The sequence below is a fragment of the Suncus etruscus genome, chromosome 4 (assembly GCF_024139225.1).
Source record: "Suncus etruscus isolate mSunEtr1 chromosome 4, mSunEtr1.pri.cur, whole genome shotgun sequence".
NCBI classification, from domain to species: Eukaryota; Metazoa; Chordata; class Mammalia; order Eulipotyphla; family Soricidae; genus Suncus; species Suncus etruscus.
In genome coordinates, this window is record NC_064851.1 from 155,065,556 (window position 1) to 155,072,316 (window position 6,761).

Sequence of the window (6,761 nt, forward strand, 5' to 3'; positions counted from 1 at the left end):
TTTTGGTTTTGTTTTGGTCAACACTCAGCTGTGCTTAAAGATTACTCCCCCTGGTTCTGTGCCCAGAAATCACTCACTCCTGGTCACGAGCATGCATCCAGCCCACTGTACTCTCTAATCCCTCTATCCCCTACCTGGGTGACCTCACTCATCTGATATTCCCACAGGTACTTCAGGCAGTTCTCAGAGACCATCAGGGCCTCACACAGGCAGTTTATACTTTGCCACTTTGAACCATCTCCAGTTCCTCTCTATCTTCTTTTTCTTCCAATAGTATATTTTTTATTTTTAGTATAAAAACCTTTTACCCCTTTAGCTAAATTTGTCCCAAGGTGACCCCATGAGTTGGTACAGTACTAAGAGACTTGCTTTGCATGTAGCTGATTCAGTTTTGATCCCAGCATTCTAGATTGCCCCCTGAAGACAGCTAGGGATGGCCCACCTCCATCCCCCAAATTTATTCCACGGCATTTATATATTTTATAGAATTATAATCAGTAGTATAATGTTCCTGATTTTGGTAATTTACATACAGAAATTCAACTTGTTTTGTTTTGGGACCACACCCAGTGATGCTCAGGGGTTAGTCCTGGCTATGTGCTCAGAAACTGCTCCTAGCTTGGGGAACCATATGGGACGCCAAGGAATCAAACCACAGTCCATCCTAGGTCAGTGTGTGCAAGGCAAACACCCTACTTACGCCACCACTCTGGCCCTGAAATTCAATATTTTAAGGATAATAATTTGTAGTTAAAATTTTGCTATGTCTTATCCCTTTTTTCCTGAGGTCATTGAGATTTTCCATATATTTGTGTCATCAAGCAAACAATGAGTTTTACTTCCTTTCCAATTTGAAATCCTTTTTATCTGCCATATTTTGTGGTGCATTTTAATTATTTTTAAATTGAATATAGTCAAAATATTTTTCTGTATTGGCTAATTGATTTTCTCTTTTGATTGGGTGAATCATGTCTACTGTTTATAATGGGCATCTATAATTTATAACTCTTTAAATGAACTGTTGAATTTGGTTCTGTTAAGGATTTTTGCAACCTTAGTCACCAGAGGTTTGGCCTATGGTTTCTAATTTTGTGATATCCTTATTTGGTTTCAAAATCAAGATAATGTCTTCATCGAATGTGTTTAGGAGTTTCCTTTCATTTACAATTGGTTGAATGCCTGAAAAATAGCTGTATTAATTGAAAGTTCACTGATAAAACCATCTCATGTTGAGCTTTTTTGTTCATGGTGAGGGACAGCTTCAATTTCCTTGTGATTGGCTGATTCATATTTTCTTTCTTCCTGATTCAGTCTTGCTTTATACTTTCAAAAATTCATTTATTTCATAGAAATTGTCCAATATGTATTTAAGTATTTATAATATTTTTCTTCATTTTCTGTTGACACTTGTCTCATATACATAATTTTGTGCATTTCCTCCATTGTAGTCTATATATTTGTTTTGTTTTGGAGCTACACACAACTGTGCTTAGGGCTTACTCCTGTTTCTAAACTCAAGCATCACTCCTTTTGGGGATTGGAGGACATATGTGTTGCTGGGGATTGAATTTGAGTTGGCTGCTTGCAAAGAAGTCCTTCGTCTTGTCTCTTCAGCCCCTATTTTACCTTTTCAAAGAAACAACTAAGTGTTGGGTTTCATCTCTTTTCAATTTTTTTTCTTCTTTACTTTTTATCATTACCTTCCTTCTTCAAACTGATTTTCTCTTTTCTAATTTCTCTAGGTATCAGGCTTTTTAAATATTAGATTATTTCCACAGAAAGACCTGCTTTGCTACTACCAACGTTGGGCCTCACCTGGGCCAAGTTTGTGCACTGTATTGTGTATTGTCTACCCCCAGTCTACTCCCTATGCCATGGCTTCCCTTGTCATTCCTCTACCCTCCATCACAGATTTTATGTAGTTCTCTAATATCAACTTATGTCATATACCATGTACTTTCCCTAGCATCCTTTCTAATGCAGCCTCATGAGTCTCTCTCTCTGAGTTGAGGTACTTGAGCTTGACCACTGTGCAGGGGGAAACTCACAAAATGTTCCAATCCTCATTTTAGTTGTGCTTCTTTGGAACAAAGCAAGGAACTACCTATGTTGCCTTTTTTTTTTTTTTTTTTTTTGGTTTTTGGTTTTTGGGTCACACCTGGCAGTGCTCAGGGGTTATTCCTGGCTCCAGGCTCAGAAATTGCTCCTGGCAGGCACAGGGGACCATATGGGGCGCCGGGATTCGAACCGATGACCTCCTGCATGAAAGGCAAACGCCTTACCTCCATGCTATCTCTCCGGCCCCCTATGTTGCCTTTTTGATGCCATCTCTCATCAAATCTTTTAAAGCTCTTCCTGAATTCTGCAGCATCTAAGCCACCGTTGTCTTAGCTCTCAGATTCCTATTTGGGTGTTTCATTGTTTTTAAATGAAAGGTTTCTACTTCTTAGTTGAGCTTTTATTTATGCATCCCTTTTATGTGTGCCTATGTAGTTTATTAAACTTCCTAAGCTTTACTAAGCTTCAGGAGGATTACTTTGAATTTGCTTGATAGTTTTCAATTTCTTTAGGGTCAGATACTAGAACTTTATTAGTTTTCTTTTGTGTTGTCAAGTTTTACATGAGTTTTCTCATAAACTGATTTTTAATTTCTCTTACTGACATCTGTGTATCTGGTCAAGAGGGCTCTTCTTCCAAACATTACAGATTTGCATGGGCAGAAACTGTTTATCTCAGTTTGTTTCAGACTGCTGTGTCGGTAGTTACATTTGCAATAAGGCTCAGTTCTTCAACTGTCAGGGTTTATTCTTGGGCAAGGCCCTTAACCTCTGAGATTATGCCTTGGGTGTTGGGGTGAGGCTATAAAATTGGTTAAGAACACTTGGATAGGTTTGCTGATGGTCCCTGTCTGACATATGGAGAGGACAGGTTCTGCAGTTAAACGTCTCTAGAAAGATTTACTGTTGAGCAAGATTGCATATTATTTAACACTAAGTAGTAGGGTGGGCAGCAGAAAGAAAATGGAGATGCACAGATCATTGTTTGGGGATCCAAACAATAAATCTCTTGAGAGAGTACAAATACCTTCATCTTTTAAATTTGAAATTAATTTAACTGAATTTTCTGAATTACTGCTCAAAATATGACACTAAAAGGTATACCTAGTTCATAATTTTTCAATGTTGGGGACTACTCAAATGTCATGGATATTTTCACATTACAGATACCTTCGTATTTAAATAGCCAAGATCAGACTACCCTTTCAAACAATTCTTAAAATGAGGTAGAGATTCTTAATATTTTAAAATAATAGCACAAGGACTTAGCTCTGTATTACACTGATTCAGTATATTTTTGACAAATACTTAAAAGGTTAATGAATGTACCTAAAACTCCCTGAAGCAAAAGTACTAAATGCTATGCATCAATGGTTTTGATTTCCACCACTATAACTCACTTGCTGTAAAGTTTTTGGAGACAGCTTAATCTACAACTGATTTCACTACCTAAGTTCATTCTTATTTTAATGTGTACAACCCACAATGGAACTTTCTCCAACTTAGGTTGTCCTTCCCTTACCACTTTAAATTATAAAATGAATTCTCCAAGATTTCTGTAGCATTTTAAATATTTATATTAACTCACAAATATTATCTTTGCAAGGTTTTTTCCTGCAATTTTTTTGTTGTTGGGGGAAGGAGTCTACACACCCAGTATCAAACCCAGGTAGGCCACTTCCAAGGCAAGTACCCTATCTATTTACCTAAAAGATTAAAAAAAATTCTCATCCTTGATAATAGGTTCAGAATAACAAATACAATAATGAGTAAACATGTTTTTCTTTAATTCACCCTTGACCTCCAAGTTTTTATTTTCTCTGAGCACTCCAGAGGTCTCATAAATGTACTTGAACTTTGTATCCAGTAACACCACCTCTAATGGATCTTCTACTCTAAACTTTTTGAATTCTCTCGACCTAAAGGAAGCAGTAGCTTTAACATTATAGTTACACTTGAAAGATAGTATTGTCCCTTTAGAATTACTGCTCTTGGGAGCCCATTGAGTTCAAAAAATAAAAAAGGGGATGCTAACATTAATAAAACCCCAGACACTTATTGGAAATAAATCGAGGTATTATTTATTTGTGACATATTTACATACTTACAGAATTCTTTCTATCTAGCACATCATCCTAGTACCTTAAAAATAAACACTATTTTGGAAGTAAAATAAAAATCCGCTTATTTTAGTAATGCTTTCATAAACCCAACACTTTTAGAACATAAGAGTATCAATTTGGCTTCACAAAACACAAATTCCTGTGTAGAATTTTTTTTAAGCTAAGAAAAAAGTCCAACATTTTAAAGTAATTTAGTTGACCCTGAGTGTTTCTCATTTGCATATTTTAATAGATAATACAGGTAAACTTTTGTCAGCACTCTCATTTAATTATCCTACCCTACCTCTATTTTAGCTATATACATTCACTTCAAATTTTCTCAATAATGGGTACCTTGACAGAACAAAAAATGGGTAATAAAAATGGTAAGAAACTCAGAATAGAAAGTACTAGCCAACGTTGCCTGCCAGTGGCACACACACAGCTCAGGTTCCCTGACTTCTTGACAAACCTAACAGCAGGATGACCTCGAATGGAAATATGAGCAGCTTTTGTCAACAGAGGCTAACATTACTCTTCCTAAATCTGTTCTATTCTTCATCAATACAAAACGTATATACCTTTAGAGACAACCAAAACATCTGTGTTAAAGATGGGCTTTTCCTAAGATGGTTGAAGAAAACAGCAAGTAGCTCCCAGTGACTCATCCCTTAAAATTTTAGTGTTGGAATCAAAAGAAAATGAACAGGAAGGAACCTGAAATGGGTAAAGCTTGAAGACTAGTAAAGGGAAGCAAGATGCTATGCTGCTATCATATCAGAATGAAGTGCCTGATAAAAAATTAAAAAAAAAAACTAATAAAATAACATATCAAAAAAGGATGGCTAGAGCTGCCATGCTGTGGGAGTTAACTTCTCTTGTCCATAGACAATGGTGAAGTCAAAGCATGACAAAGTGAAAGGTTGGGATAAAAAGCATGTGGAACCAGTCATGCTCTCTTCTCTTTCACAGATAGATAGGGCCAAAAAAGACCCAGAGAACAGAACCAGATCATGTGCTTTCTTAGGCCTCACCACATACATTGTTCCAAAGAGCAGAAGAAGGCTTACCAAATGACAAGGTGCAGAAAATGAGCTGGCTTCAACGAAGCCAGAGAACTCTGCCAATACTGTTTAGGGATTTTAGGAAACTGTAGTCTAGCAGGGTGCCATTGTTTATGGGTCTATGAAAACAACCCCCAAGTAAGACTTGGTAAGAAAAAAAGATTAAAATTTAAGTATCTTTAGGTGCTGCAATATTCTCTTTTAATAAGAGGGAAACTTAGAAACATAGAAATTATGAGAATTTGGGCATACTGTTCTAGTTGTGTCTTGTTAAGCCAGTGCCACAATAAAGTACCTTAGAAAAGGGAAGCCTTTAAAAAAGAAACAAAGGTAGAGGAAGCCTTTTCTTTCTTAGTCATAAAAGATGGAAAAAGTTACAGAGGTAGAGTTCCATAACCACCACTCATTTACAAAGTTCTCTCCTCATTAGGCCGTAACAACTGCTGACTTCTCTTCTCTCACCGAGCCTCCTTTACTTTACTTGAAAATTAACATAGGTAGGGGCCGGAGCGGTGGCACAATGATAAGGTGTTTTTGACTTGCACTCAGCAGACCTAGGATGGACCATGGTTCAATCCCCCAGCAGTGTCCCAAATGGTCCCCCAAGCCAAGAGCAACTCCTGAGCGTCACCGGGTGTGGCCCAAAAGAAAACAAAAAAGAAATAAAAGAAAATTAATATATTCAGTTTGATGGGATTAACTTATTTTTCTCATCTTTAGGCTGAAAAATATCACAAATCAAGAGATTCCATAAAAAATGATAAAGAGCATGTACTGGCGAGTGCAGCCAACTGCCTCAACACCTTTTTTAAAACTTTCCAATTATGCTGATTTTTATATCCAAAGAATTATAGAAAGTAAATAAAAATTAAGTTACTATCGTCAAAAACTTATTTGAATGTGCATATATATAGCTCAATAGTATAAGACAAACTAATTCTAATTTGTATCAATCCCAAAAAGGTAAAATATATTAGGGAGAGAAGCTTTCACTATCTATAAACATAATGAACTATATAAACCAAATTGAATATAAAATATTCAGAAAATTTTCTGGAAAAAGTTTCTGGAAACGTTCATAAAAAGGAAAGGCAGAATGGGAGAAAAGCAGCGTTTATGGGGAACTGAAAAAAATCTTATTTACAATAAGAGATAAATAATGCCATTAAGAACCAAAGAACTCCCTTTTAAAAAGTTCTAAGTTGGGAGAACGAGTGTAAGCAGAAATAATGAACGTACAGAGTAACATTACCCAAAACCAACACATTTTTTGGTTTACATACACTCACATCATGTGCCACTTAGATGTCATACAGCAATGGCTACACTGTGCATGGAATAAATCTGAAGAGCCAGAACTAATTACTTAGTCTCTTCAGGATGTGCAACTACATGATGGTCACAAATGATGACTTTTGTTATTCTGGCCCATGTTAGAGTGTGCTTCAAAATGCAGGCTTCTTACAGTCACTAGTTGGACACAGTTCGGCATCAGGCCTGAGATGAGGGTATACATGAATGAAAAAAAAACAATGTTT